Genomic DNA, 10,303 nt, shown 5'->3' with positions numbered 1-10,303 from the left:
AATGCAGACCACGCCCTGCGCTGAGGCCCCGCCCCCTCAACACCGTGTCCAACCAGGGCCTCCTGACTGGGGCTGGACTGGGGCGTCCCCGCCCCCGCCCCACCCCGCCCCGGCCGCATCCCGGAGAGAAGGCCAATTCCTCCGCCAAGACCCGCGCCATTTTGCGCCGTCTCTTGTCTGTTTGAGGGAGGCAGGTGTGCCAGGGAGGAAGGTTGGGCCCAAATGGAGTCCCAGCAGGCTTTCCCCAGCTAGACTTTGCCCTTTATGACTAACATTAAGCTCTACTTATATGTGCCAGATGCTACGCTGAGTACTTTATTTGCGTAATCACCTGAAATCTCCTCAACAGTCCTGGACCCTGGAAGGTGAGTCAATTAGTCCTTTGGATGCATTAACGAATAATAATATGAAATAAATGAGAGACTAGAAGCCCGTAGAGTAATTTGAGTAGGCAGGACGCCTCACTGAGTGATAGACGTGGACAAAGCTTGGAGAATATTAAAATTAATCCTACTTTAATAATCTTGGAGTCTCACGGCAATGGGGGTGCTTCCTTCTGGAAAACAGGGGGCTGGAAAAGTACCGAATGATCCCGCTGCGAATGAGATGCCTCACTTTTTTGTAATCAAAGTTTTTATTTTGAGATCACTGTCGATTCACACGCAGTTGTGAGAAATAATACAAAGAGATCCCACGGATCTTTGACCCAGTTTTCCCTAATGGTAACATCTTGCAAAACAATAGTACAATGTCACAACCTGGATATTGACATTGGTCCAGTCAGGATACAGAATTGATCCATCACTACAAGGGTCCCTCATATCCCTTTAATTCCCACATCCCCTTCCCTTCTCCATGCAGCCTCTCCTTAACCCCTGGATTCCACTACTTTTTTTTCTCTGTAGTTGCAAGAATGTTGTGTAAATACACCATACAGTCCTTTTGAGATTGGCTTTTTTCACTCACGTAATTCTCTGAAGGTTCATCCAAGATGTTAGGTAAATAAATAGTCTCTTCCTCTTTATGGCTAACTAGTATTTGGTAGTATGGACGTTCTACAGTTAGTTTAGCCTTTCACCCACTGAAGGACATGTGGGTTCTTTCTAGTTTTTAGCTATTATGAATATAGCTGCTATAAACATCCATGTACAAGGTTTCTGTGTAAACATAAGTCTTCATGTCTCTGGGAAAAAAAGAGATGCGCAATTGCTGGGGCATGTTTAGTTTACTGGTTAAAACTGCCCAAATGTTTCCTGGAATGGCTGTACCATTTTACATTCTACCAGCAATCTATGAATGATCCAGATCCTCTCCAACCTCAGCAAAATTTGGTGTTCTCACTATTTTTTATTTTAGCCGTTCTGATAGATATATAGTGGTATCTCATTGTGGTTTTCATCCCTGATGGCTAATGAATGTCAAAAATTATTTTTTCTCTGTAAATTCCTCTTTGGTGAAATGACTCTTCGTGTCTTTTACCAATTTTAAAATTGGGGTGTTTGTTTTTTATTGTTGATATTTGAGAGTTATTTTATACACAGACAATGTGTTTGTATGATGCTGAGTCTTTGGAATCTACTGAGACTTTCCTTATGACCTAAAACATTATAAGATTTTTTAATTAGAAACATCTATGCTTTAAAAGAATCTGTACTTGTCAGTTCTTCAGTGTAATGTCTGATATGTCTGGAGTTCTTTACATATTTAGACAATACTGCTTTTTTGGATGTTTGTTGCTAATATTTTCTCTTAATCTACAGTTTATTTCCTCCTCTTAACAAGGTCACAGAGCAAAATATTTTAATTTTGATGAAGTCCAGTTTATCAGTTTTTCCTTTTAAGGTTTTTGCTTTGGGTGTGTCAGTTCTAAGCCTCTGCCTAGCCTCACATCTTAAAGATTTTCTTACAGAAGTTTTTCCAAAAAGTTTTATAGTTTTACATTTATATCTGTGATCCATTTTGGTTACTTTTTGTATATCATGTGACACTTAGGTTGTAGTTTTTTTTTTTTCTTTTTTTTTGGATGTCCAATTGCTCCAGCATCATTTCTGGAAAAGGAACATCTTTCATACATTAATTGCTTTTGGCCCTTTGTCAAAACTCAGTTGGGAATATTGCTATGGGTCTATTTCTGAGTTATCTATCATTTTGCATTGATCTATGCACCTGTTCTTCTGTCAATACCACAAAGTTTTGATAACTGTACCTATAAATTAAGTTGTGAAATCAGGTGACTGATTCCTCCCATTTTCTTCTTTAAAAAAAATTTTGTTTTAGCTATTCTAGTTCCTTTGCTTTTCCATATAAATATTGTAATAATCTCATCTATAATGATAAAAATCTTGCTGGTATTTCAATAGGAATTACATTAAACCTGTAAATCGTCCATAGGCAATTGATATGTTTACTAGGTTGACTCTTTCGATTCATGACCATGGTATGCAGCTTCCTTTGTCTACATCTTCTTTGATTTCTTTCACAGTGTTGTGTGGTTTTCAGCATGCAAGTCCTGTGTATGTTTTATTAGAAATACACCTAAGAATTTCTCTTTTTTTCAGCTGTTGTAAATGTTAATTGTATCAATATTTTAAAATTTTGTCCGTGTGTTCATTGCTGATGTTAAAATTAAATACAAAATGGAGACTGGACTTGAAAATTCTCTTGAGTAGACAAAACCTGTTAAGCCACATAAGTGATACTTAGTTTAGCTTATCCTGCTGTGTAACCAAAACTCACCTTGGGTTGTTTCTTGTAAATGCCTCTGAAAATCATAAATGAAACAAACTGTTTTCCAAAATTGGAATAAGATAACCGCTTTTAACTAATCCCCTGTCATTAGGAAAAACCCCAATGCTATAAACAACCTTTGTAAAGAATAAACAGCTTCTGCATTTTCACTGTATAAGCAGTTCTATAGCAATGTAACTCTGAGCTTCATTCCACTGTGGGTCTGAATGCTTCCAGCTCACAGACTGTTCTTATGTGCAGGATAAACTGATCACCTCCTCCTAATTACTATTTTATTGATACAGTGATTTTATTTTTGTTATTTCTGGATTTTTGATAGTAGTTTATTGAAATGTAATTGATTTTAATTAATCTTTATGTAAGTTTATGTCTATCTTGCAAACCGCTGAAGTCACTTATTTATTCTAGAGTTTTGTTGTTCTCTGGGTTGTTGTGGTTTTTTTGTTTGTTTTGTGTTGTTTTTTCTTTTTTGGTAGATTCCTTGGGATTTTTCTCTATAGACAATCAAGTCACCTGCAAATAAAGCACTTTTATTCTTCCTTTCCTTCATCTGAGAATGTTTTCATTTCCCATACATTCCTAAGGGACATTTTCACTAGATCTAGGATTCTAGGTTGACAGTTCTTATTTTTCAGTACTCAAGAAATAGTGTGCCACTTTCTTCTGGCTCGCATGATTTTTGATGAGAAATTCGCCATCACTTAGTTTTTCACTGATAAATAGTGTGTCATTTCTCTTTCACTGCTTTCCAGACTGTTTTCTCTGTCATTGGTTCTCAGAAATCTGACTACGATGTGTCTTGGTGTGCATTTCTTTGGGTTTGTTCAGCTTGAAGTTCACGCAGCTTCTTGAATCTATAGGTTTATGTCTTTTGTCAAATTTGAGAACTTTTCAGCCATTATTTTTTCAAGTACTTATTCACCCCGCCTTCTTTTTCTTCTTCCGGGACTCTGATGATGTGAATATAACATGTCCCTGAGACTATGTTCATTGTTGTTCAGTTGGGGTAATTTCTGGGGGTATAGCTCAGTGGTAGAGCATTTGACTGCAGACGGGGTAATTTCTATTGCTGTGTCTTCAAGGTCATTGATATTTCCCTGTGTCTCCATTATCCTAATCTTAAACCAACCCATTAATTTCTTTTAATTTTTCATTATTGTATTTTTCAGTTCTAAACTTTTAGTTTGGTTCTTCATTGTATCTTCTCTTTCTTTGCCGAGATTTTCTATTTTTTCATTGATTTCAAGTATATTCTTAATGGCTTATTTGAGGATTTTTACGATGGCTGCTTTAAAATCCTTGTCAGATACTTCAACACCCCTGTCACATCAGTGTGGGCATCTACTGATTGTCTTTGTTCAGTCCGTTTGAAATCTTCCTAGTTCTTGATGTGATGAGTAATTATCTGTTGAAACCTGGACATTATGAGTATGATGAGACTCTGGATCTTATTTAAATGTTCTGTTTTAGCTGGATTTTCTGACCCTGCTCAAGGGGAAGAGGGTCTTGCCTCATTACTGCCAGTTGAGTGTGGAATCCAGGTCTCCCAGTTGGCCTCCATTAACCCTCGAGGGCTGAGGTTCTCCTTACTGCTGGTCAGGATGGGACAGGAGAGTGGAGTTCCAGCTCCCCACTAGGGCTCCAGTGATACATCGGTGGGAGGGAGGGGTATGAGTGCCTCATTAGTGCTCCCCATGTGACCTCACTGACATCAAGGGTAGGGAGAGTGGCCTCAGTAACACTGAGTGGTGGTAAAAGCCTCCTCTGACATCACCCCAGTGGGGAGAGGGAGGCCACCTCTTTATGTCTGGGTGTTGTTGGAAGTCCAGGCTCTCTCCAAAATCCACTGACACTGAGGAGTGGAGGACTTCCTCATCATCTGGCAGGGATGAAAGTCCTGACTCCATACTCAGCCTTCTCTGGCACCACCATACCCCTGTCCCGCCAGAAGGGGGTTGGAGTGCCTCATTACAGCCTGGAGAGAGTGGAAGTCGAGTTTATTTACTCAGTCTTTGCAGGTATGGGTGGGTGACTTATTCAGACTAATTACCCCTGGTTTCTACTTTGTGCCTGGATCAACTGCCCTTGACCCTGGGATATAGATGAGAAGCAGACCAGTCAACTGGCTTCTTTGAAATGTGGCCAGACATTCTCATTGTCTGAGAACAATGAGGGAGAGGGTCAGAAGGGAGAAACAGGGCTTGCAACCCAGAATAAGTACTGTAAATGATTAATCCCTATTAATGTTGGAACTGAATAAGACGCTCTGGCACAGCTGCAGAGGATAGCAGCCGTGAACATGAGCTTGGGAATCAGATAGCCCTGGGTGCAAATTCCAGCTCTTCCACTAATTAGCTGTGTGACCCTGGGTAAGTTATTCAACTTCTCTGATCCTCATCTGTAAAATGAGAATTGTTAATGTAACACGTTTTGAGTTCCTACTATGAACAAATAATTGCTATTATTTTTATTGCTACTTAGGACCCCATCACTACACTTTGGGATGGTTTGTTACACGGCACTAGAAAACTGATACAGAAACCTTATCTTCCCATTTTACAGACTGAAGAAAGTGAGGTTTGCTTGAAACCGTGGAGCCACAGTTCAGTCTCTTTCCACTACATCATCAGGGTGAGGCCCCTTCTGACATCCCCAGCCCCATGAAGCAGGGCCAGTTACTGATAAGACAGGGGGTGGGAGACTCCAGTTTCCATTTCCGAAACTCTCATCCACTCACTCGTGACTCTCAGTTTTCACATAAAATGGGGTCACAGCACCTCCTGGGAGGCTCACTGTGAATATCTTTTCAGGTGGGGGATTCTGCTTTCTTCCTATGAGACTTTGGGACTGGCCTTCCCACTTGGGGAATCAGAGGCTGAGACACCTCCCTGTGTCTCCTTGAGGGTGCACTGCAAACAGTGCACCTGGAGGCCTGCAGGCACATGGGGCCCACAGCCAGGACCCTCCTCCTGGAGGCTGGAGGGCTGTAGGAGACTGGGGGGTGGGGGGAGGTGCCAGGCTTGGAGGAGACAACATATACAGTGGGACCAGGTGCTAAGACTCCAGGTCCATGGCTGGAGCTGGAGCAGTCCTGGGGAGAAAGACTGATGGGCCTCTGAACGTTGCCTGGTTGCACAGAGCAGACGTTGGTTGGACAGGTGCCGTGTGGGTGTGGCCCCCTGCAGTTCTAAACGCTGCCCTGCTGCTGCTCCTTGGGGCTGTGCTTGTGCAGGGGAGGCTTCTGCCAACTAGAGGTGGGCATGGGGAGTGGGGTGAGGTTAGGGCTGTCCTCTTCTGGAGCTCTGAGAGCTTCAAAAGAGCCAGAAGCCCAGAAGATGCTGGCATTGTAGCCCTTCACCATTTCAGGGTTGGGGGAGGCAGGCTGAACTCCCCTAAACCAAGAATTCACTGTATGTCCCCGGATCATCCACTGTCTCTTCCTTCATTCAACAAATAGATCTGGGGCTGGGGTTAAGTAAGACCCTTCTTCCCACCACTGTGTGATTTGAGCAAGTGACTTCACCTCTCTGAGCCTCAATTTCCTCATCTGTAAAATGAAGATGACAGTAACACCGCTTTCATAGCTTTTTGAGGATTTAATGAGAATACAAGTAAGGCCCTCAGCAAGGCGGTATTACTGTTGATGCTCTCCTCCACGCCACACCCTCCCCACTCCCTCAGCCCAGGAGACCCCTGCCTGGTCTACCCAGAGGCCCAGCCCTGCTGGTTGTTTGGGGTTGCGCAGGGAGAATGGCTAAGGCCAGAGCTGGAACCAGCAAGGTATAGGCTCAGCGACATTGGACAAGACACTGGCCCTCTTTGGATCTCAGTTTCTCCATCTGTGGAAGACAAGAGCTGTACTGTAAAAAATGAGAGACAGCAGTGCCTGGTGCATTTATGGAGTGCCAACGGTATGCTCCACACTTCACCACCTTCCCCACAATCCTAAGGGGCTGCCAGTGTCATCAACAGCCCCATTGTACAGGAAGGGAGGCTCAGAGAGGTGAGGTGACATGTCCACAGTCACACAGCTAGGAGTAGGGGTGCTGGGCTTGAAGCCTCACTCTCCTGTCTGAGGACCTTGGGCCCCTGGGAAAGCAGGGCTAACTCTGGAGGGACTTCCTCTCCCCCTCCCTCCTCCCTCCTTGCCAGCCTCCACTGGGAGGTGTGCCCTGGAGGAGCAGCTGCCACCCCACCTCTACCAGCCTCAGCCCAGAGGCAGGGGCGGGGCTGGTGCTCTGTCTCCACCTCATGGGAAATGGGATGGAAAAACACAGGAGAGTTGGCCTGGAGGGGAGAGCACTCAGGAGCTGGCGCTGGCTCTCTGGGGCTGCAGCACAAAGAACTGAAACAAGATTCATTTCCTTCGGGCATCTGAGCACCTACTGTGTGCCTGGCACTGAGTGGGGCCCGAGGGGCGGGTGGGAGAGTAGGAGCCATCCCTGCCCCCAAAGAGCTCATTCTCCATCACACAAGCCGTCCGTTACTCCACTTACTATAGGGGACTCACTGTGTCCTTTCATTCACCACCACCAAGCTATGGGTGCTGTTATCCCCAAGGGTTGTATCTGGAAAATGAAGCCCAGATAAGGAAAGTGATTTGTCCAAGCTAGTTGGTGTTGGAGTTGAGAATTACGATTCTTTTTTTTGAATCACACAATTTATTATTATGTATTGACCTTCTAAAGACAAAACAGTGCTTTTGGTCTCCAACCATATTTAGTTTGCTATTTATTCATGTAGCTTCAATAATCTTTCTCTTTCGCCAGTGTTTGCCTAGTATAACTTCCCAACATTTTAATCAAAAGTATGTATGTGTACTTATATGTAGTCATGTCTTGTATGGTTTATCTAATCTGGATACAGGCTTTTTAACTCTCATGTTAAGCCCATTTAAATTTAGTATGAGTGAATATTTTTATAATCGTATTTATTTCTATTATAATTTTGATATATTTGTATTTATTTCTACTATGTTTTTTGCTATTTGTCCTGATGGTTTGATGCTTCCTTTCTCCTTTTCTTTTTTCTTTTGGATTGACCAACTGTAATTTTTACCATAGTACTATTGTGTATTTAAAGTTACTCTTAAAAGTTTAACATGCAGAATTAGCTTACAATGCAAAGTAATCTTTGTGCCTACCTCACTCTGAACAAAATGAGAACTCTTCAAATCTGATTGCCATCCTTCTCACCCTACATGTTACTTTTGTCTAGTAGTTTGCTTCTTTTTTTTTTTTTTAATTTAATTTTATTTATTTATTTATGGCTGGGTCTTCGTTTCTGTGTGAGGGCTTTCTCTAGTTGTGGCAAGTGGGGGCCACTCTTCATCGCGGTGCGCGGGCCTCTCACTATTGCGGCCTCTCCTGTTGCAGAGCACAGGCTCCAGAAGCGCAGGCTCAGTAATTGTGGCTCACGGGCCCAGTTGCTCCGCGGCATGTGGGATCCTCCCAGACCAGGGCTCGAACCCGTGTCCCCTGCATTGGCAGGCAGATTCTCAACCACTGCGCCACCAGGGAAGCCCCTTTTTTTTTTTAACTCCCAGTTTGGAAAATACTATTATTTCATTTGGTGAGTACTTCATTTCTGCTCACCAATCTTCACTAAACATCCCAACATCTCAAACTTTCATTCTGAGATCATTGTCCCTTTAATTACCTCAGTTTGTCTCTGAAAAATCATCTTTACTGTTTCTTTTCACTGTGATTTGAATACAAGTAAAAGTCTATAATTCTACACTGATCTTCTTTTGAATCTTAACATATGAAAGTGTTATTTCAGTTCCTTTTGTTTGTACTTCTGCTGGTTGTTCTTACAGGATAAGAATAGCCCTTTCTGGTCGCTCCATTTGTTTTTCTTGAGATGCACCGCAATATAGCTCTACGTGGATTTTTTATTGATTCACGTGCTAGGGTTTTCATCCTGCTTTCTGAAGGTGAGAATTCACATATTTTTATCAAATCTAGGAAATGCTCGGCCGTGATTACTTCCAGTGTTTTCTTTCTCCCATTCTCTCCATTTTCTCCTTGGAATAAAGTTGGAAGATGATCAGAGCTTCTCATTCTGTGTTTCATATTGTTTTACCTCTTTATTTGAACATTCCATTTCTTTGTATACTGAATTGGGAAAATACGTCAGACCTAATGTCCATTTCTATGTTTCTTTCTTCACCTATCTCTAATCTTCTGCTATAGCTCATTAAATGAGTTTTTAATTTTAATTTCTGTATTTTTCACTTCTAGTAGTTCAGTTGTTTCCTTTAATAATCTGTCTGGACATTTCTGATCGTCTGTGATTCCTTTCCATGTTTTTAGTTCTACATTTAATTTTTAAAATATTTAAAAGATCTTTATGATTCTGACAATTATAGAATCTCAAGCCCTTAGATATCTAGTCAAACAGGAGGATATAGGTGAATTTTCTAGGTAAAGAACTTTGGCCGTGTTTCTGCAAGCCATTGTAATCCCTTTAGATGGTACAGGTTTGTGTCCTAGGGGGTGGGGTGTGTCTGTATGTGAGTTTGTGCGGTGCAGTTTTGTGTGTGTGTGCGTGTGTGTGTCTTTCCCCTATATTCCTTTTACACAGCAAAATTGCAGGTGTCAACGTTCTCGGTAAAATATCCCATTGCCATTGCCTCACGGATATATGTGTTAGGTGCACTGCAATGTCATTCTGACGCTAACCACCAAGAGTTACTATCAGATCCCACATGTTAAGGACAAAGTCCTCCATATGACTGCCGTTTCTTCAGATACCAGCCACATTTTGTGGGTTCCCAGGCTACCCAAACTTCCAAAAGACTGGCTGTAAATTCAGGGGTTCCCATGACCCCCTCAGGTTTGATAATTCGCTATAAATGACTCAAAAAACTCAAGAAAGTGCTATACTTGTTATTACAGTTTTATTATAAAGGATACACATAGGGCGAGGCCTGGGAGGGTCCTGGAAGCAGAGCTCCCATCCCCTCCCCCTGTGGAGTCAGGCACGTCACCGTCCCAGCACATCTGTCTGTTCCCCAAACAAAAAACTCCACCGCGCTTCAGTGTCCGTAATTTTTATTGGGGTTTCACTCTGCAGGCATAATTGATTTAAACACTGGCCCATTGATTGAAGCCAATCTCTGTCTGCCCTCCCCTCTCCTAGTCTTTGACCATGGTTACCTTATAGCAAAATGATCATACCTGTCTGAGCATCTACATTTGGAATAGCATTTACATAATAGATACAGCAATAGTACTGATGTGAATATAGCTCATGTTTGGAGGAGCAAGTGTAGGGTACAGATAGTAGGTTTTAAACTCAAATGTATTTCCCAATACATTTAACTATCAGTATCAGTATTATAATCTTGCCAACAATGCCAGTGTTAGACCGCATCTCAATATTATAGATGTAACCTGAAAAATGAGTTCCTTTTAGTTATGAATAAATAGTCCAGCCCGTCATCATATTACATGACCAAATGTCTCCTGGGCCAGGGCCACACAGGTTTGCAGGCTTCTGTTTGAGATTGTCAGGTTCCAAAAGAAGGAGTGGTCTCAGCTCTATGTGGCTT

Source organism: Balaenoptera ricei, chromosome 14, assembly GCF_028023285.1.
Source record: "Balaenoptera ricei isolate mBalRic1 chromosome 14, mBalRic1.hap2, whole genome shotgun sequence".
Lineage (NCBI taxonomy): Eukaryota > Metazoa > Chordata > Mammalia > Artiodactyla > Balaenopteridae > Balaenoptera > Balaenoptera ricei.
The sequence above is the reverse complement of the archived record's forward strand: the minus strand, read 5'-3'. Positions refer to the sequence as shown.